General features: G+C 41.7%; 1 long non-coding RNA gene across 1 annotated transcript in view; it reads left to right on the forward strand.

The window, feature by feature from the left end:
- Window positions 1-657: 657 nt before the first annotated feature.
- The window catches only part of LOC309676181, a 173,767-nt gene continuing 151,714 nt past the window's right edge, over window positions 658-22,710 (forward strand). The window contains exon 1 of the long non-coding RNA XR_014269571.1: window positions 658-693. This is a non-coding gene — a long non-coding RNA (uncharacterized lncRNA). The remainder of the gene's footprint in view (window positions 694-22,710) is intronic.

The raw sequence follows: 22,710 nt of genomic DNA on the forward strand, positions 1-22,710 counted from the left end.
TGTTCTGTTGATAAACCAATGAAGAAATTAACCAATGGCCAAGTCCCACAGGAAATACAGAATATGACTGCTTTTGATTTCTGCACTATAGCAGCCCAGGGTGAGTATGAGACATCAGTGTGATGGAGTCATAAATGTGCAGAGATGTTTCTGGAGGGGCATACAGCTGCCCCTCTGTTATTTGTGGGTGAATAACCTCAGCTGCAGGTGGATGGAGTCACACTGTCAGACCTGGCTTAGCACTGCATGGCTCCAAGTTGGCTCTGGTGGGATCTGTCAGCTGTGGCCCTGCACTGCTGGGATTTAGCTGTACAGCTCCTGTGGCAGGTTTGAGCTAAGTGAACTGGTCAGATGTGAGTGATTTAGTTTTATGCCCGTTGTCAGCCCTGCTGGATGCAGGCTGGTTCAGTGCCCAGCTGGTGCTGGATGGATGCATTTGTATGGGTGGAATGCTCTAACAGCATGTGTGCCAGCAGGGCCCTGCTGATGTCAATGCGGGGCTGTGCCGTGGTAGAACTGCAGAGCTAGTGGGGCCCCAGGTGTGGGACATTCACCTGCTTCTCTTGTGCTGCCCCAGCATCCCGTGGGCTGGCATTGCGCTGCTGCTGCTGCTGCTGCTGCTGCTGCTGCTGCTTTTCTCCTCTCGCCCTGGGTGGGGGCAAGTGACTCCGAGGGCTATTGCTCAAGGCTGTGGTAAGCCCTTAACATTGCAAGTATGTACTTTTGGTGCAGGCTGGAGCAGGTGCAAAAGGAATTGCAAGGCTCCTCAGGGAAGAGAGAATATATGTTGTGGGGAAGCTTTGGTTGGCTCAGAAAAGCAAAGCCTGAGAATGGATATGTTACTATATAAATACCACCTAAAGAACAAACTCCAGGGAAAGAGTTTTGTGAGATAAATGTTGGAACGAGTAATGGGCATAAACTGGCAGTGAATAAATTTGGATTGGAAGCAAAGTTCCTAACTCTAAGAGAATAAAACTCTTGGCCAATGTATCTATAACAGAAGCAAAAGGGAAATTCAAGAGAAAGTCTCTTAGTTTAAGAAATGATTATCTGAAGTTGGCATGATAGCAAGTTGTTGGAGAACCTTAGTCCTGTACACTTCATTTGCAAACTATTCAGGGTCATTTTTGCGAGCTCAAACTGGATAAAATGTAATACTAGAGAAAGAAGGAAGCAACAAGTAACCATGAAACAACAATTTGTACTGTTAGTGTAATGATTTTTCTTTGTGATGTAGTGATTATAGAAAAAATCCAGGGAGAATAATTAAACACCTTCTTAAAGATGAACTTAAAAAAATAGAATACCATTAAAAATATAGAAACACTTCCAATTTTCTGTTCTGAATTTGTGATGCTTTGTGAGGCTGCATGAAGGTCAGTTATTCAAAGAATCTGAATTATCTGTTGATTGTGCAGAATGTATTGGAAAATACAGGCGATCTGGCAGAACAGCTGAGCAATAACATAACACAGACAGCTGAGAAAAAGTCCGTGTTTGGTTAGGACACAAACCACAACCAGCTAAAGCTTTTTCCAAGTAAGGGACATCTGTACTCCTATGATCCCTGGGGATGTGTCACTGTTATGACCATTCTTAACAGAGAGGCAACATTAAGATGCCGTTGCCAAAGCAGCTAAAATTGCTCAGGGAAGGAGAGAAGACATTTTGCTGTGATTGCTATAAAGCAGCCTGCTAGTGACATTCTTGGTATTAGTGGTAGAAAAATAGATACTCTGTAAGTTGTCCATGGGAAAGTCTCTTGTTTTCTCATGACCAAATAATAGAATTAAGCATGTGAAGCTATTACAGACCATCGCCATGATACTAATACCTAACCATTCTCACTTGTGTCACTCTGGTTTTAGTCATTCAATGAAGTTTCTTTCTATCTTGTAATTTTTAATTTTCTCACTTGCTTCCTTGTCAAATCAAGAGATTATTTTCCTCCCACAAATTTCTTGATGATGTTTATTAAATGCTCAGTGGATACTAGGAATCAAGCTTTAACCTGGTATTCAAGCTTCCTTTAAACTTTTAATATCTTGTGAACATGACTATATATGAAAGTGCTAAAGTGACAGGCATAACACAGGAACTAAAGCCATTTTCTACTGGAAGCTGAATAAATCATGCAAGAGTCCCATCAGATTCTGACTGTTGTCACCACAAGAGATGACATTATGATGCAAGACTTGGGCTCTTCAAGATTTAAGCTCTCCTATTTTGTGAAATGTAAATGTTGAAGTTGTTATTGTTGTATAAAAATCATTAGCAATTAATATATGTCTGTCCCTTCTTGCTAGTTAGTACACCAGAAATCTGCAGAGGGAATTATTTGCCTGATTCAAATATTTTTTTTTATTATTATTTTGGGAGAGGAATGTGCAATTTTCATTAGTCCTTTTTCACTGACTGGTGAGATACCTACCTGCTTTTTAATCTGTGGAAAAAACTTGAAGATTAGCTGTGGCATTTAAAATTAAATGAAAAAAATGTGTTTAGCTAGATGTAAAGTCTTGATGTAGACCTAGGTATTTTCCTCTGAGAAGTATTCAAATCTGGATTTTGTGGCTGTCTTCTCATTCAGAGAGCTAGGAGCCTGCATACTGGCTGAGCTGTTTTTATTGCTTTTTTCTCTTTGGTGTTGCAGCAGAGTTTTGCCTGTGATAACACCCTAAAGAGCTATTTGTTTAAATTCCAAATGCTGTTCTCATTAAGTCAGGAGACTATGTTAATTGGTCCACATTACACTGAAAATTGAGGGTTTATGAAACAACTTTTCACAAACAGAGTATAAATTGTGCTCAGCTGCCTGGGGAAGACAGGCTAGTGACTCTTCTGTGTGCCAGTGATCTTAGCCTTAAAAATAGATTTGCCTTTGCTTACAGCTTGGGTTTAATTTATAATTAAAGCTGCAGAAGGAAATATGATTTTTTTATATTAAACGAAGTTTTGTATGTGTGAAAATATTGTGAGTTTCTGAAAAAAAAAAATACCTAAACTTCTCATGAGTGACTCTATTGACCTTTAGTAGGATAAATAACTCTTGAATATAAACTGTTCGTGATCCTCTAAAGCATCTCTAAAACCATAGGTAGTGTGAAATTGCTACATTTGCTAGAATAATTGGAGCATGGACTTTATAGGCCTACCTATATATAAACTTGCTTTGATTTATTTCATTTGGTTGACATTACTTTGTTCAATATTCTTGTTTTCAGTTTAGTATCATCATATTTCTAACTGACTTCTAAATTGCATCTGAATTAAACTCAACTCTTTTTAACCTTCTGTACTGAAATAATTAACTTGGTTAAAAAATAATTACACTTGCTTTAGAATAGTGTGACTTATTTTGTGGACAAGCCATTCACCTGAATAATCAGTCATATTTAGGCTCAGAGATGGTTACTGGTGAACAGTACACGCAAAACATTACTTTGTGCCAAGGCAAAGCAGATTTTCATCAATAACTACAAAAATGGTGCTTCTCAAGAGGGCACTTGGATTTGCTTTCCTGTCAGTGGATGCTGTCAGCATCCAACTGCAAAGTCAGGCTTCGAAATCTGATGTTTAGTGTACCCAAAGGAAAGCGTAAACATTGACTCTGAAGAAGAGTCCACTGGTTTTGGTTGGAAACTGCAGCAGTTGCTTTATGCTGGCATTTGTGGGATTCCTGTATTTCAAGTACTGAGTGCCTGGAGACATTCAGCTCTTGGCTCCTTGAGGTGCAGAAGTGTTATGAATAATTGTGGTATATGAGAGCCCAGAATGGCAGGACAGGATTCTGGGAGTGAGTTCTCTATTTTCTGCCTCCTTAGAGCTGTAGACAAAAGCAAGCTGTCTTTTATTTCGTCTCGCTTTTCTGAGTTACTGTGATTTGCTTTTTGTATTTGCTTGTCAGCTGCTGTCCGACTGCCTGTTGCATTCTGAGACGGAGAAGAAACTGTGATTCAGCTTACCAAAAGTATAATTTCAGAGATCAGTTTTTTATGGCTGTCCCTATCCACGTCCAGATTCAGCAGGCACATGTGAGGCAGCATATGTCCATATGCACAAAAAAAAATCCAAAAGTTCCAGGCTTCAGCCTGGATTTTCCTTCGCTTGGGAGACTGTAGAAGTGAGATCCAGCTCTCCCTTACAGTAGTGTGGATTTTAGGATCATTATTCATGTAAATGTTGAGCTTAACTAATATTCCATAACACCCATATTCACTAGTGAATAAGATGCAACAGACATCTTTTGCTGCTGTATTGCTTTGTGGTCGTTAGTTTGCTGGTTTTTAATAACCGTGGTGCAGTTTGTGCATCCCTACTGTACTCCTTGGAGAGGCTGCTCACCAAAGCTCACTGTGCTCAGGCGTATTGCAAGAAGCTTCACCCTTTCCCTACCTACGTTTCTAGAATCTCTAGATCAAAGTCTCCATACTCCTGTTTCCTCTGATACCGTCATTTCCTTTACTCTTCTTGATTTCATCTCCTTGTAATAGCTACCTCTGCCCTGCCCATCCCCTTCACTCTATTCGGTCAGCCTTGCCATATTTTCTCCCTTCCAGCATGATGCCAGTTTCACTTATTAGCTGGCTAACTACAAGAATCCTCTTCTCTCCTCTCTTTTTAGTGTAAACTATGCTGGCGTATTTAGTTGGATAATTTTAAGAGAGCTACGGATGACAGAGGAAAGTGAGGGCATTTGAGTAGGTGGGATCATCTCTTAGATAAACTCTGATTTGCAATTATGTCAGTTGCATTTTCTGCATCTCTTTACCATGTTTGAAATTAGCTTTTTGCCCAAGTGAAAATATGTTCATAGCTGTGAAGGCTGCAGACTATCCATTGAAGCAGCCTTGCTGTTATGATTAGATGAGGATTAAAGCCTGGTGGCTTCATTCTTGTGAGGGCCATTTGGGCAAACGTCTGAGCTCTAGTGGAGTCCTGATGACTTCACTGAGGCCTCGTGTATTCAGAGGACAGCTAATGGACAAGGAAATAGGTTTAAATCAGTTACAAAATTCCATGTAATATTGCCTTTTATTTCCAGCTACTTTGCATATTTTCTGGTTTTGTCACTGTTTCATAATCACAATAGTCTTTTTTTTAATTAAAAATTTGATTGTTGTGATGAGGGAAAGGGTCTCTGAAAATAACTATGTATGTCATGTAAAGGATAAAACAGGCTTTATAGAAAACACTTGTGATTGCACAAAACTTCAAGGTGAAAACTTTCAATCTTTCAGATGCTTCTTGAGTCACAGCAACACTGGAGTAAAAAGAACCTTGGATATGTAAGTTAGACATGTGGGTCTCATTAGCATCAAGACTAAATGGTTGGCTTCTTGAGTCCTATATAGCATGTTAATTGAACTCTTTATCTAGTACATGGTAACAACAAGTTTTGCATGATGCAGAGCTGTATTCTGCCTGCGTCCCTGTAAAGTCAAAGAACGGTGCCCTAAATGAAACACTTCCAGCAACTGCCTGCTGTGTAATTGGGTTAAGTTATGAAGCCAGTAAGAATACAGGCAGCTGTAACTGAAGCCTTTTTTGATCTGTCTCCTTTATTTTTGATTTTTTAAAAATTATTTTTAATGAGGTGTGTCTACACACAACAGTGGATCAGCTCATTATATTCTCTTCAAGAGCTGGTCTTAAATTTATGATCACGTTCTCAGCATGACTTATCATATACTTAATGCTGGTGGGCACTGCAGAAGTCATGTCAACAGGTCATATGGCTTTTCTAATGAGCACTTTTTTCATCCGAAATTTTGGAGGAAATCCATGTAATCTGTGTGCTTAAAATTGGTGTGAATTTGACTGAGAGTCATTGGAGGGGGGGAGGGGGGATAAGATAAGTAGCATGGAGAAAACTTAAAACCAAACCAAAGAAAAGAAATAGATAGAGCCCTAGGGAGGCTTTGAACTGAATTGTGATGCCATGTGTGTGATGCCCAAACTGAACTATTGACAGGACCATTTGTCACCATGCCCAGGAGGTTTTCAACAACTGTAGAGCAGCCTTGGGATCTCTTCCTGGCATGCTGCCCTGCTCTGGGTGCTCTGTGCTGGTGGAAAATCCTCTTCCCCTGTTGGTTAAATGGGAATGGTAATACTCATCTTGCTCTCAAGGAGACAAAAATGAGGTTTTTATTGTATGTCAGGATGCCTCAGGGAAAACTGGCCTTACTGTGATAAAAGAGTTTCTGTTCAATGGGTGACATAGGTGTGTGAATGCTGGCTGTTGTGTTCCTCTGTCAGGTCCTGCTTGTTTTGAGAAAGTCTTCAGCTCTTGTCTGTTGTGAGGAGGAAAAAGGATGAGAAGGGCAATACTGGGTGAGGTCCTCCAAGTCAGTGACAAATGGCCCGAGGTGTTCTGCAGCTCACCTGCCTTCACCCAGGGTCTGGGTGCAGTGTGGGCCACAAGAAACTAACATCTCTGTCCTGACTGTAGCAGCTGCTCTAGGGTTGAGCATCTCTGTGGTTGAGTGACAATGCACAGATCATCAAGGATATGTATAAAAAAAAAATCTACATCTGCGGTTCCACCAGAATACTGGATATTTCACTGATTATCAGGAACAAAAGTATGCATTTCATTTCCAAATGGATTTGGGTCTGTTTTCTAACACATGGCTAATTCCTGATGAACTTCTCTCCTTGGAACCCAACTAATTGTAATTTTTTGGCTGCTGCCTGATCACTGATTTTGGAATTCCTCCTGTGAGCGGGGACTTGGCTGGGAATATTAGTCGGCTGCAATGGAGAAATCGACTTTGAGCAGTTCACTTGGTAAATTACCGGCTATGCTCCTAATTATAGACACACACTTGTGGGAACATAATCATACAATTCCCTGAGGTATATCTGGATTGCTGTGTCCAGATTTTGAAAGCTAGAGGGTAAGATATTGGGTTTTCTTTAACATTAAATTATGAAGTGAAAGCCAGGGACCTGAGGCCACAGGGCTCAATACATGCTGTGCTAACAAAATAATGAAAGCCTGCTTTGAAGTACAGCAGGAAAATCTGCCTTCCCTGTAAACATCAACCTGAGCATCAGAGCAGTTGTTTAATTCTTGAATCCTATTCCTTGTCACAGGGCAAAAGTCCCTGGAGGATATCACCCCTACAGTAAACTGTAATCACAGATGACAGCTACTACCCTGAAATAACCTGGTGAAGGCTCCCATTGCCAGGAAGCAGCAATGGCAACACAGGGGGAAGGCTGAACTGTGTCAGTGTTTTGTTTATGTAACGGATAACTTCCTGCCTAATGAATATCTGAAATCAAAACATGCCATTTTATACCGTTCGGTTTTGGGTGAAACATCCCTCACTTTTCTACTCTAATGCAGCATGTAAGCCTGCTCCTCATCAGCAGCATTGCAGACATGTCATTCTGTGTAACCTGTGTTTATTTTGCTGTTGGAGCTGAATCCTCTTAGAGCTGCAATCCAGGAGCCAGTCTGTGCTGCAGCCCCCTCTCAAGAGGACACACCACATGACTGGGAATACTCTCACATGAGCTAGCGATTTTCTTCTCATTCCTCACTTCCTGACGTAATTTTATCCAGTGAGACAATGAGTCTGATTCTGCTTTTTCTCAAGAAATCTTTTTTTTTTTTTTTTTTTTTTCCCCCCCCTGGCTTTGTGCAGCAGAGTGCTATTGCCCCTCTGCTCTAATCTTAGGGGAGATGGCAGTCATGGACATGACTTACCCTTCTCATGCTGACATTGGCTGTGTGAGGACAGCTGTCAGAAAAGTGTTACAGTTCTCATAACCCACTCTTGCATGGTTGTCTGTCCTCCTAAAAGACACTGAAAAGTCAGATTGCAGCTTCCAGCTACTAGTGATCAGTGATAAGCTTCTGGTGTATCTCGGAGTCCTGGGGAATTGACATATTTTAGACTTTTATGGTCAGAGCAGTTTGCAGCACCCAGCTGGTGATGAGAGCTGTTGGAATAACAACATGTATCCAGTCTCTTGCCTTTAAGATTTCTTGCTTGTTCTTCCCACAACATTAGCAGAGGCAAGGGAGAGAAACCACGGATTGCTAGAGACCCAGGATTGCCAGGGGCATTAAGCATTTTCACAGTATCACAGTATCACAGTATGCTAGGGATTGGAAGGGACCTCAAAAGATCATCTAGTCCAATCCCCCTGTTGGAGCAGGAACACCTAGATGAGGTTGCACAGGAAGGCGTCCAGGCGAGTTTTGAATGTCTCCAGAGAAGGAGACTCCACAACCTCCCTGGGCAGCCTGTTCCAGTGCTCTGTCACCCTCACTGAGAAGAAGTTTCTTCTCAAATTTAAGTGGAACCTCTTGTGTTCCAGCTTGAATCCATTACCCCTTGTCCTATCATTGGTTGCTACTGAGAAGAGCCTGGCTCCATCCTCATGACATTCCCCCTTTATATATTTATAAACGCTAATAAGATCACCCCTCAGTCTCCTCTTCTCCAAACTAAAGAGACCCAGCTCCCTCAGTCTTTCCTCATAAGGGAGATGTCCACTCCCTTAATCATCTTAGTTGCCCTACGCTGGACTCTCTCCAGCAGCTCTCTGTCCCTCTTGAACTGAGGGGCCCAGAACTGGATACAATATTCCAGATGTGGTCTCACCAGGGCAGAGTAGAGGGGAAGGAGGACCTCTCTCGATCTGCTAACCACCCCCCTTCTAATACAGCCCAGGATGCCATTGGCCTTCTTGGCCACAAGGGCACAGTGCTGGCTCATGGTCATCCTGCTGTCCACCAGGACCCCCAGGTCCCTTTCCTCTACACTGCTCTCTAACAGGTAGCTCCCCATCCTATACTGGAACCTGGGGTTGTTTCTGCCCAGATGTAGGACCCTACACTTTCCCTTGTTGTATTTCATTAAGTTATTCCCTGCCCAAATTTCCAGCCTGTCCAAGTCTCTCTGGATGGCAGCACAGCCCTCTGGCGTGTCAGCCACTCCTCCTAGCTTAGTGTCATCAGCAAACTTGCTGATAGTACACTCAATTCCCTCATCTAAATCATTGATGAATATATTGAATAATATGGGCCCCAGTACCGACCCTTGAGGCACTCCACTGGTTACCGGCCTCCAACTGGACTCTGCCCCATTGACTACGACTCTCTGGCTTCTCTCCTTCAGCCAGTTCACAGTCCACCTAATTATCCGGTCATCCAGTCCACACTTCCTCAGTTTAGCCATGAGGATGCTGTGGGAGACCGTGTCAAATGCTTTACTGAAGTCAAGGTAGACCACATCTACCGCTCTGCCATCATCCATCCACCTCGTTATTTCCTCATAAAAGGCTATGAGGTTGGTCAAGCATGACTTCCCCTTGGAAAAGCCATGCTGACTGCCCCTAATAACCCTTGTATCCTTGATATGCCTTGAGAGGGCACCAAGGATAAGCTGTTCCATCAGTTTCCCAGGGATGGAGGTGAGGCTGACCGGTCTATAGTTACCCGGGTCCTCCTTCTTGCCCTTTTTGAAGACTGGAGTGACATTTGCTTTCCTCCAGTCCTCAGGCACCTCGCCCGTTTCCCAAGACTTGGTAAAGATTTTGTGAAAAGGTAGAAAAATTTCTCTTAGGAGAAAATGCTATTGCATATTAGGAAAAACATCTAGAGGGGTAAAATATTAATGGAATGTTGCTCCTATCCATGTTGAAACTGTTGAAAGGCTGTATATTAAGAAGGACAGTATTTCCTTTAATCTTGTCTGCAAAGTCAGAGTCTGCTAGTATACTTGGGAGATTATAAACAGATTCAACAGGTTTGCTTTTGGAGCACTGCCACCTGGGTTACTGACTCCATTTCGCTCTATGGCTTGTCAGGGTGTCTTTATTTTGTTTGTGGTTACATCTGATGAGCTAGCAGATGTTTGCTGTGCTCTTCCTGAATCGTGAAATTCTAGTGAAATGGTTTGTGTATAAATCTAGAACTTCCCTTTTCAGTAGCTTAAAAAGAATTGCTACCTAAAGCAAACTGACCATCACACATTTGTTTATTACACATGCATGTGCACATGTGTATAAAATCCATATATCTATTTGCCACGCTTCTGATGCAGGGCGTAGCTTTCTCCAAAAACGTGCTTTTTGCAGCCTTGAAACTAACTTGTATTGCAATGACATTTCCCCTTGCTCAGCAATATATTTAAAAGGGGTTTTCATGTCACTGAATCATGCTGTACACAAAGGAAGGAAAATGACAACAATATTAATCTTTTTCATTGCTTCCTCAGATAAAAATCTCTGGTTTTCTGTCTGGGTTTTACACATTCGGAAAGAAAGTAACTCCTGTCACTGTCATCAATCTGTTTGTGGGCAAAATTTACTGTGATATATATTACTGCAACATGGCTCAATTCATCGTAATTACTGAAATTCAGTAAGATTTACCTTTGCACTGAGTAGAATTTCATGTACTTTTGTAAATTCCTTAAAAAGATGCTGAATTAACTTCTCATGAAAATTTATTGCAGCTAATGAAAAATAATTCATATCTGTCTCTTCTCTATTCTGTGAAAAAGTAGGCCAAGGAACAAGTTTTGTTTAGCTATATCTGAACTGCTTCATGTGTTACAACCTCTGAGGTTATGGCTGTGTGTTTAAGTGTTCTGGCCAATGTGATTATGGCTTGAAGTGTTTGGCTTGTGTGCATCCAGGTGCTAGGGGAGAAAAAGCTTTTTCACAAATTGGTATGATGGGATGTAATATCCTTTCTGACTTTCTAAGTGCTAATCGAGTTTGTAATTATACTTGCTCCTGCTAAAACTAATAACAATTAAACTAAGTGGAATTCCTGTAAAAACTATTAGCAGACTCTTCTTGAGAATACATGCTTAGGTAGCAGTTAAAAATTTTCTATGCTTTCATTCAATTTAATCACCTAAGTAGCAAATAATTTAGAACTGCATATTATCATCTATTCGAATTCCCAGTTTTTAAGATAAATTAGCAGCATTATAATTACTTTTAAAAGAGACTATTTCTATTTAGTTTATGGCTTCCTTTCAGTTTACAGTACTTACAGTGTTATTTCAAAGATCAGCAGACAGAATTTTAGGGTAAAAATTCAGTTTATTTTTCTATTGAGAAGATACTCCAAGACATCTACTTCCTGGAGTTGTAACATAAGAAGAAAACCTGCAGAGGGCACTGTATTGTCTTAGATGAGTTTGAAAGAACAGACTAAATGAGGATGTAGGGTTTCCTAGGTTTCTGAATTTTGGTAAAATTACAATCAGAAAATATTTTTTTCATATATATAGTGATATGTAGAGTTGCAGGTTGGACATAAGGATGACAATCTCTGTTTCCTATATCCTGGAGACGAAAGGGTATACACCAGAAATATTGTGCCGTGTTTTCAACGTAAGCCTTGCCCTCACCTTCCTTTCTTCACCAGTGATCGTCTGAACATTTTAGCTGTGCAAGTGCTTGGGAAATTAATGTTGTAACTTAATAGGGTAAATCCAGAAACGGCCATGTGTCAGAACAGGAGATCTGAAAAACACTAATACAAAGTGTGAAAAATTCACTTCCACCCATCTAAAGTAGGGCTCAGTTTTCAGAGATGAGCTCTCCCTCCCCATCAGGAGGGTAGTACAATACAGCTCTTCTGTAGAGAGTGATTGTAAATGGAAATTTCTGTGGCTTGTGGTCTTCCAGAGGTTAAAAGTTGCTCAACTCCGTTTATACAGACAAAGCATTTTTGATAGTTACAGAAAAGTGATCAAAATATTGTGTCCCATTGTGTGATTGCAAAGTGGGTTTAAGTGAAGTTTTAGTGATTTTAAAATGGAGACCACAAGTTACTGCATATCTTTTCAAGTAATCTTGAAATCTTTTTTTAGATTAAGGGTTTCTCTGTGAGCCAGCTGGTGCCCTAGCATTGCAACAGTCTGCCTTGGTTTTCTTCTGCAGATAATGATAATAGAATTTTCTTTCTAGTTTCATTTTCAGTAGTATTTAGATTTGTGTCTGAAATACAGTCATGTCTTTAGGTATTATTGCATGCTGAAACTGGTTTTAGTCCCTTCATATGCACCATTTACAAAAGGGCTTGTTGCTTCAAAAGTGTTTCTCTTTTGTTTTGAGAGAACTACAAAACAGACCATTGGCCCTCGTTACAAAGTGGTGCTTTAAAGAGAGCAGTGAACAATGACAAAGACTTCTGCAGCTTGTGAAGTGCTCAGCTAAAAAATTACAGATGTTAACCTGCCTTGATTTTTATCTTAGGTCTTCTAGTTTTTCATATTTTGAACAGTCTATCTTCTAGTTCTGTAATTGGGGGATATTGTATGATAATGCAAGACAGGTATTCCAGAGGCTCTATATCTGGCCACCTAGTATTTCCACTGCAGCTTAGGAGTTTTTGCCTGGAAAATCTGGCAAAGGTAGTGCCCTACAGGAAAAAAAGTGGACTGAGAAGAGCTACGGAATCTTGATTCAGATCTTGCTTTAGAAGGGGTTACAAATGATCTTTACCTTTCAGGCTTGTGGCCAAACTTTGGTCCTTCGCTTCTTAGCTCCAATCTGACAACCCCTCCTAGTGTGCAGGAGAAAAGCTGATATTTGCCATGTGATCAGACCTTCCTGCAACTCAGCATTTAAAAAACGCTGCTGTCCTTATGCATTTCCATCAAGGGGACTCAAGACAGCTGAACAGATTCCTGTTCCTTGATAAAGCAGAATTATTCAGCTGTTAAGGAAATTTATTTGGCAGAGGATAGCTCCGGTTTGAGTCTTCTAAGTTCATTGGGCTGGCACTTATGGTGAAGGGGAGTTTGCTTTGCTGACTGGGCCTGCAAGTTGGCCCCTGAAAGTTGTATTAGAAAACATGTTAATCATTGTGTGGCAGAGATATGGGAGCCACCCGTTATCTGAATGCTTTTACTAAACAACAAGAAGACTTGATACTAAGTTGGTAGTTTGGTTGTCTGCTTCCATGCCTGCTGGGACCTATATTGGGACTTTAGTGGTTTCCTTAGTAGTGCATGGCTGGACCTCTCAGAACAGGGGGTAATTGTTACAAAAATCAAATTTGAAAAACTGAAAAATCAATTTTTGCCCGTGATGCAAAATGATGTTATCTATTTGTTCGTCTTGATCTGTAAAATTAAGTTGGAGCAGGTGAGCTGTAAAGTCATGGAAAAGGCTAAAGGTCCTGGCAGTACCCAAATGTCCTTTTGGCACCGTATAAGTAGCAGGTATGACAGCAAAGAAAATGCAAAAAATCCTGTATTTGTTTGTTCCTGCCTGTGGAGCCTGTCTCCTTGATGCCTGCCTTACGTTTCCAAGTTCCTGCTAGGTATTGGGAGAGGGAAAGGTATTAGCGGCTCTGCAGAATGGTGACTAAGACCTCTGCACAGCTTTCTATTTCTCCTGCAAAAGAGCACATTTAATTCACATCCTGTAGAAGGCAAGGCAATATTAAAGCACTTGGACAAGATAGATTTGTTCAGATCACTCAGAAGATGACCCAGAGCTTTCAATAGCCCTTTCTTGAAAGCCCCTACTGACTATTGCCTGAAAGTAATTATTCTCTGAGAGCTGAATGGCAATAATGTGTGTTTGGTTTTGCCTTGTGCAAAGTCTGGAGAGCATGTCACCCTGATAGCAGGGTGAGTGGGGAGTTGAAAAAAAAAAAATCTGTCCGATAGTTGCTGTGGTTTGCTATCAAAGACAATACAGATATTAAAGATTAAATTAACTGGATGCTCTGTGCTGGTCTTGGCCCTCTCAAGCCAAGCTTCAGGCGTGCTCCTGTTTTTGAACATTCTTTCCCTTGAACTTGGAATTCTGGATACACACTGTGGTTAAAGTGGAGATACACAGGCAAGAATTAAGAGCATCAGACTTGAAAAAAAATACTTACATTTCTTCTAAAACTGCTCTTGCAAACTTTCTAATTAAACTTTTCTACACCAGACAAACAGGGATATAGGTACCCTACAGCAGTGCCCCAGCTCTAGCAGCACTTGAGGACACCTTGGCACAAGTCTCTGCCTGCCCACTTCTTTCCCTGAGGTCGTACCCCAGGTGAATGACAGTCAGCTGCCCTCTGGTACGGACAGCCTCTGCGCACAGTGTTCTTATCTGAATGTAGAAACATGAAGGACAGAGCCATTTGCCATAGGTCTTTCTAAAAATAATCACATATAAAAATAATCTAACTTGCTAAAGAGCAGCTGTCTCTGGAGTGCGCCACAGTGGCTTATTAATAAAGTCCACAATACTAGAGATTGGATTACAGCAAGTATGAGCTCTCTGTCCAAATGAAACTGTCCAGAAAGATTGTATGAACAGGATGTAATCTCTTTGATCAGAACTAGGGCATGTCACCGCCGTGAACACCTCTTAACCATAATAAAACATGGCACAGAATCTGTAATGATAGCAAACGCTCTGGATTGTTGATCTTGTCTGAGACACCAAAGTCTGTAAAGTCAGAATACTCTGAGCTGTTCCTGTGCTGTTTCTGTTTGGCATCCGATACAGGAATTCTGAAGCAAGATTATTTCCCCTTTCTCTCTTTTTTTTTTTTTCTTTCTTTTTTTTTTTTTTTTTAAGTGCCTGAAAACCACATCTGAAACTTTTAATGCTATGTTGCATCCTGAAGACAACTTTTGTCATGTGGTTATAAATCTCTGTAAACAGGTTTCTCTACTGAACTAACTGACATATTTGTAACTGTAGTACTGCAAATAGTGCTCCTAATAAGTAGGAACGGGGCTACTGTGCTTCCATCGTTATGTACATGTTAAAGTAAAAACCAGTTATTGTCTGTTTGGGTGTATTGATTTATGTAGCTGACTACATGGCAATTTAAAGCAGATTAGAGGAAGATGAACATGTTTCTCTCCTGTGCTGATGCATGTGGGAGACTGTCTCAGCAAACAGTGATTATTATTTCACTGAAAAGGCTTTTAATATAGTAAATTTCACCTAGTGACAATATAATATGACTCTCTGAAACAGCAAACTGTATAGAAACCTGCTGGGAATATCGATAGCATAGCACCAAATTAGAGGTGTGTGCAGTAGTCTGTCAACTACTTCTCTGCTAATTGACATATAAAGAAACGCAGAGCAGCTAATTTCTTTAAGACTGGTTTTCTGTGTTCTGTTTGCATCTTCCTCAGGTTGCCCTCAAACCAGCTGAGTGTGTAACCAGGGATCATATTTTCTTCTAGGAATAGGAAAAATATTGAGCTTGTTACAATGTTGCTTTAAATATTATTTTATATCCCTGAGGTTTGGCTCATTTTGTCTTGTCTGAGGCTGTAATTACAAATTAGAAATCTTTATCCTAAAATACACACTTCTGACTCCCTCCTCATGTGTTTGCTTGTTCTGTCACTCCAACTGCTTTGACTCATAATTGTGGCTGGAGACTATAGAAGGAAACTATATTTATCCAATATTTTAATATAGTTAAGACTGGTTCAACAAAATATTCACAATTTATTTTGCTGAATAGTTTCAAGTTGATATGATGACAGCCTCCCTTTCAGTCCTTCCATGGATTCTGTGGTTTGGCATGTGCTCTATAAAACGCTGTGTGTAGGCTGATGCTGGCATGGATGGTGCTTGTATAACAATTGAGACAAAACTAGGAGGAACTGGAACTTCATTTTCAACTAGAAAAATAGAACCAAGCAGAACTTCATTTTCTAGAAGTTTTAGTCTCTGTTTTAAAACAAGCATTTTATTAAGGATTTTTGTTCTAGTCATGTGTCTTGAAATCAAGCCACTTGAATAAATTTCCTTATAACCGCAATATTTGACATTTCAATTACTCATTTTCATTTTCTAAGGAAAGTGCTTCAGTTTGAAGATTGCAAATAATCTCAGATAAAACTATTTTAAGCCATTTACATTGTGGCTGCATTGTTTCTAGGGACTAAACTGAAACACAGTCTGATCAATGATGCATAAATATCTTGGACTAGATACATAAACGAAACCCTCAAGGAGTGGTACTTAAACATTACCAATGTGTTGTCAACGGGGATTAAAGGAAGAAAATATTCTAGTTTTAAGTGGCTTAGTCATTTGTGTGTGTGTTGACAAAGAATATAAGAAAACAACTATTTAAACAGTTCTGTTGTAATGGCTGCATCTTTGATCTGTTTTTTGCTCACCTCTGTTTATTTCTTTCGAAGCTGCCATAAGATAACCTTTGAAGCTGCGGAGGGTTGTTGCTCCTTCTCTTGGGGAGGAGGTGGCTTTAAAGACTGCAGAGCAGGTAAAGTAGGCACAGCAGGGAGCTGGGTGTCTGCAACTTATGCAAAGAACCTGCAAGGAGGAGCAGGGAGCAACCTGCCAAGTCTAGAACAAGGACAGACAGAACTGCCTGGGGACCAAAGGGAACTGGGCAGAGTTTGCTGCAGCTTAGAAACTGGTGAAATGGCAATCCTGGAAACAAAGACCATGTGCCAGGACAGGGGATAGTCTAGTCTGCAAATCTTGTCTGTCTTCAGAGTTGAGTTCCATCTGTTAGTATAAGTTCTGGGGTTTTATTTTTCTTTTTTGCTTTTTTAAAGGTCTAACCAGATCCAGCAGAAAGGTCTGGCCAACTTGATCTCTTCTCAGACTTCTATTTCCGAATGCCCAGCACAGAATGTTACTGTTGCATTTACAAAGCAGTGACAATCTGGGCAAGACTGGTAACTAATTTCTACATTCTATTTTCTAGTGTATGACATCCTTGAGATTTTATATCTATGTCCTGGTTCCGGCAAGGATGGGGTTAATTTCCAAGGAGCCGGCAGGGGAGGCACGTATTCCATACCACGTGACCCATGCCCCGCTATAAAAGGAGCTAGCCGGGGCGGGGGAGTCAGTCGCCACTCGGGGGCGGGTTGCGGCGGTGCGGGTCCGGTCGGTGCGCTTCGCGGCGGTACTGTAATCGCGTTCTTGTATTCCTTTACCGGTGTTATTGTTTTTCTTTCTTTCTTTTCTTTCTTTTTCCCTTTGTCTGTTCTGTTAAATTATAATATTTCAACCCACGAGTTTTGCCCTTTTCTGCTGATTTTTCCCACGGCTGTGGGAGTCGAGTGAGCGGCTGCGTGGTTCTCTGTTGCTGGCTGAGGCCAAACCGCGACAGTCCTTTTTGGCGCCCAACGTGGGGCACGAAGGGTTGTAATAACGACAGATCTGACCAGAGCTTGTTAAAACGGATTTCTTATGTGTATTTCTCCTATTAGTTAAATAGTTGCCGGTTACAATGTTGCTTCGTTTGTTTACATGGCTGTGTTATGTAAATTCTTATATGCTGTATGTACTCCCTGTGATGCTGTTTGTTATCTCAGGGAGAGGGATCAGGACTATAATTTTGCTGTCCTGTGCAATATCAGCTTATGATATGGCAACATCACTATTCAAGTGGCTTTGTTGGGGTTTCTATGTAGTATTGCTGTCCTGTCCATACCTTGGTTCCCGTCTCTCAGAAGTTATCAATAATCACACCCAATCTATGGGAGAAACAGGGGGAGATACTTTCCCCAGCTCTTTTGCCTCCTTTTTCTCCTTTGGGCCAGGTATAACACCTCTTGAGAATTTTGAATATCCTTGGGATGCTCAAACCAGCGTGTTCCTATTGCTATGTCTCCTGAATGTTTTTCAAGTTTTTTTTTAGGGTAAAACAGCTGTTTAAGACTACCACTCAGAAATCTGTCCCAAGGCCAGATAGTCAGGGGTGGCATGGGATGTGGGAGAACACGGGCAGGTATCTAGAGAACTTCTCACCTCCAATGGTTTGGGACTTCACCCTTGAACAACTACAGGACCCTGATAAAGTAATAGAATATCTGAAAGGAAAATGCTGTGGCTATTCCAGAGAGGCACAACTTACGGCACTGTGTTGGGCCCTGGCCAGTATCTACCAAACACTGCTCAGTACTATGCAGGACCCTCAGGGGAAAGAGGGGAAAGCCAGACCAGCAGACAAGGAGGCTACTCCAACCCCGGTGGCAGGCACTATGCCTACTCCAACTCCGGTGGCAGACAATGAGGCTACTCTAACTCCAGTGGCAGGCACTGTGGCTACTCAAACCCTGGTGACAGGCAATGCAGCCACTCAAACCCCAGTGGCAGGCACTGCAGCTGAACCGGACAACCAACCTGTGCCAGTATCAGTTGCTCCTATACAGAAGAAGAAATACACCAAGAAATCAGTTCGCATAGTAAAGGATGATGATGAACCAGGGCCATCAAAGGAACAGGAGGAAGAGACAGAACCAGAGGTAATAACCCGATCCCTATCCCTGAGTGAGCTGCGAGATATGCGAAAAGATTTCAGTCGACTTCCTGGTGAGCACATTGTCACCTGGCTGCTCCGATGCTGGGATAACGGGGCCAGTAGCTTGGAATTAGAGGGCAGGGAAGCTAAGCAGCTGGGATCCTTGTCTAGGGAGGCGGGCATTGACAAGGCAATTGGGAAAAAGACACAAGCCCTCAGCCTCTGGAGGCGACTCCTGTCAGGTGTAAGGGAAAGGTATCCTTTCAGTGAAGATGTTGTATGTCGTCCAAGCAAGTGGACCACCATGGAAAAAGGTATTCAGTACCTAAGGGAATTAGCCGTACGAGAGATGATTTACTTTGACCCAGATAATGCGCAGTTACCCACAGATCCTGATGAAGTCCAGTGCACAAGGCCCATATGGCGGAAGTTTGTACGGAGCGCACCATCATCATATGCCAACTCCTTGGCAGTGATGGAATGGAGAGGTGAAGAGGGACCAACGGTGGATGAGGTGGCTGGACGACTCCGTCAATATGAAGAAAGCCTATCTTCCCCCCTCGTTTCAGCTGTGGAGAAACTGTCCCAGAAGGTCCAGCAACTTGAAGAGAGTATGTCCTACTCCCCACCTGTACAGGCCAGCATCTCAGCTATTAGGAGCAGGCGTTTCCCTACTCAAGAGGAAGAGGTGACGCGTGCAGAAGAGGCCCCACCGTATAATGAACTGCCAGAAAATGAGAAGAAACATGCCCTGTTCACTGATGGGTCCTGCCGAATTGTGGGAAAGCATCGAAAGTGGAAGGCTGCTGTGTGGAATCCGACACGACGAGTTGCAGAAGCCACTGAAGGACAAGGTGAGTCGAGTCAGTTTGCAGAGGTAAAAGCCATCCAGCTGGCTTTGGACATTGCTGAGCGAGAGAAATGGCCGGTACTTTACCTCTATACTGATTCATGGATGGTGGCAAATGCTCTGTGGGGGTGGTTACAGCAGTGGAAGCAGAACAACTGGCAGCGCAGAGGTAAGCCCATCTGGGCTGCTGAACTGTGGCAAGATATAGCTGCCCGGATTGAGAATCTGGTTGTGAAAGTACGTCATGTAGATGCCCACATCCCCAAGAATCGGGCCACTGAGGAACATCAAAACAACCAGCAGGTAGATCAGGCTGCTAAAATTGAAGTGGCTGAGGTGGATCTGGACTGGCAACGTAAGGGTGAACTATTCATAGCTCGGTGGGCCCACGATGCCTCAGGCCATCAAGGAAGAGATGCAACATATAGATGGGCTCGTGACCGAGGGGTGGACTTGACCATGGACACTATTGCACAGGTTATCCACGAATGTGAAACGTGTGCTGCCATTAAGCAAGCCAAGCGGTTAAAGCCTCTTTGGTACGGAGGACGATGGCTAAAATATAAATATGAGGAGGCCTGGCAGATTGATTATATCACACTCCCACAAACTCGCCAAGGCAAGCGCCACGTGCTCACAATGGTGGAAGCAACCACTGGATGGCTGGAAACATACCCTGTGCCCCATGCCACCGCCCGTAACACTATCCTGGGCTTTGAAAAGCAAATCCTATGGCGACAGGGCACCCCAGAAAGAATTGAGTCGGACAACGGGACTCACTTCCGAAACAGCCTCATAGACACCTGGGCCAAAGAGCATGGCATTGAGTGGGTATATCACATTCCTTATCACGCACCAGCCTCGGGTAAGATAGAACGATATAATGGACTGCTAAAGACTACCCTGAGAGACTGTTCTCACTGCTGGAGCCTACCGTCATGGACTACGTGAGCTTAATGGACATTTTTAAGGGATGGCTCATAGACTATGGGAACTGAAAGATCTGGGCATGACATAGATGGTATGGAATAAGGGGTGGATAATGTCCTGGTTCCGGCAAGGATGGGGTTAATTTCCAAGGAGCCGGCAGGGGAGGCACGTATTCCATACCACGTGACCCATGCCCCGCTATAAAAGGAGCTAGCCGGGGCGGGGGAGTCAGTCGCCACTCGGGGGCGGGTTGCGGCGGTGCGGGTCCGGTCGGTGCGCTTCGCGGCGGTACTGTAATCGCGTTCTTGTATTCCTTTACCGGTGTTATTGTTTTTCTTTCTTTCTTTTCTTTCTTTTTCCCTTTGTCTGTTCTGTTAAATTATAATATTTCAACCCACGAGTTTTGCCCTTTTCTGCTGATTTTTCCCACGGCTGTGGGAGTCGAGTGAGCGGCTGCGTGGTTCTCTGTTGCTGGCTGAGGCCAAACCACGACAATCTATAAATATAGAAAAGAAAAAACTGTCTTGGTGTCTTGTAGCTTTGGTGGTTTGTTTAAATTTTTTTATTTTTAAACCCATAGGAGATGAAAAGCAGCAGATACTTTTACATATAATTTTCTCTCTCCTCTCAATACAAGTTCCAAATTTTTTCTCATAGCAATCTAATGCTATTATCCTGAGGTTTCCTTCAGTGTTCTGTAGTGTTCGATGTCTTTTATTCTAAAGGATATTGAATTGTAAATCCAATCAGCTGGACAGCATCAGAGTCTTTGAAGGATTCAGTTGTCTAACATCATTTAATCCATGGTGGCATATGTAACTCTTAGCTTTTACTGTCCCTTGGGCAAAACATTTTCTATCAGGGTAAATGGAATCTGTGTGTAGTTTATCATGAATACGATTACATTTGCTGATGCTTATAAGTCATTTCACTGGAGAGAAAAGATTTTTGTCTTGCATTGAAATTCATGTTGAAAAAAGAATTTGCAATGGTGATCTTGGGAGCTGCATCAAGAGTAGCCTTATAAAGAGGTATTTGAAGATGGAAACAACATTAAGAAATGATCTACCAAGAATGGGCTTCTTCAGTGTTATCTGCTGTCCCAGATCCTATACTAGGGAGATGCCAGCTTTTTGGAGAAGTCAAAATGGCTGGCACTTTATTCGTTACAGCTATATTAATAGTTAGCTAATTAGTAATTTGCTCTGTACTATAATATAGAGGAATGCATTCAGGGCTGTAGTTTGCTTTTGTACTCTGTTCTGCATTAAACAAGTGAAATTAACTAAAGCTTTTTTGGCTACTTTGTGGTGCAAGTTGGCTCATATTGTTAAGAGGAAAGATTTTCACTGTAGACTGAGTGTGACTTGATAAGGTTAAGGAAAAGGCTTCTACTTGCTCATATCAAAACTTTTCAGAACACACAAAATGTTAGGTTGTTTGCTTACCTTCCTTCTCCCTCTCTTTTCTGTGGCTGCATTTTAAAAGATTCAAGGTGTTTCTGAGGTCTATGTGTTAATCACTTGGGTTTCCACACTAAACCCAAATCAAGGATGGCACCATTCATATGCATCTCTGGTAACCTTTCCAGCTCCAGGAAAGATCAAAGAATATAATGGAGCTTCAGATTCAGGAGGAAAGCTTTTCTGAAACCATATAGGTCTGATTGATCTGAAGACAATGAAACTTGTATCATTATTTTATTAAAAAAAGAATCATGGGGAATGACTAGTGCAAATATTAAACCCCAGAGTTTTATGGACAGTGAGATCTGCCTAAATAACTGCTGAGATTTCTTTTTCAGTGTATCTGTTATGATATTAAAAGCAAGTTTAGAGGCTGTGCTGCACATTCTTAGAAGCTCCAGACATTTTCTCAGGTGTACTTCTATTTTGTTGATTCTATGCATAGAAAAATCATTAAATACTTTTTCCAATATTTGCTTTTTAGTTCAGTTTATAGTCAGAATAGAGAAACTAACACCATATAAGCTGTAATTTCTCAGTAGATACCAGCAAGTTCTCTACAGTCTGGCATTCCTCTCTAGCCTGGTGCTTGGGAAGCTTTTTTTCACCTTCTTCAAAGCATGCGTTTGAGAAAAATTCCACATAAAACATAACAGAAGCATAGAAATTCAGCATGCCAAACACCGAAATAAGTCTTTTTTGTTCACTTCGCAGTAAACTACAATTGCTCTCTGTGTATCAATTTTTAGGGACAATTTTCAGCTCGGCTGAAGTTTTCTCTCAATTTTATGCCATACTTCTACTTATAACCTCTAAATGATGTCTTCGTTATGCTGTTACAGAAATGGATTGAAGTAATGAGTTGTGGCAGAAGAGAGCCCAAACTGGTGCTGGAATTCATTTGGCCTGTGAAAAATAGGAATTTGGCCAATGGTGCAGTAATTATAACATCTCCTTGAGCTTTTGAATAGCTGCGGACAGACATGTTTTATACTGCCTGGAAGGCAGGCAATCAGTGAATCAGTCTTTTCTGATGGAACATTGGAACTAAGTATTGACTAATACTTCATTTTTCTTAGGTTCTTTTCCTCCAGCTGGGCATTGTATGCATGAAAGTGAGATCAGTCTAGTTGGATAAACATCTTCAGTGATGAAGTATTTTGCACTTTATCTTAGTAACAGTGTATTACAGTTTGCTCCTATACAAATGGCTA

Source organism: Vanellus vanellus (assembly GCF_965231255.1).
Source record: "Vanellus vanellus genome assembly, chromosome: 11".
Taxonomy (NCBI): Eukaryota; Metazoa; Chordata; class Aves; order Charadriiformes; family Charadriidae; genus Vanellus; species Vanellus vanellus.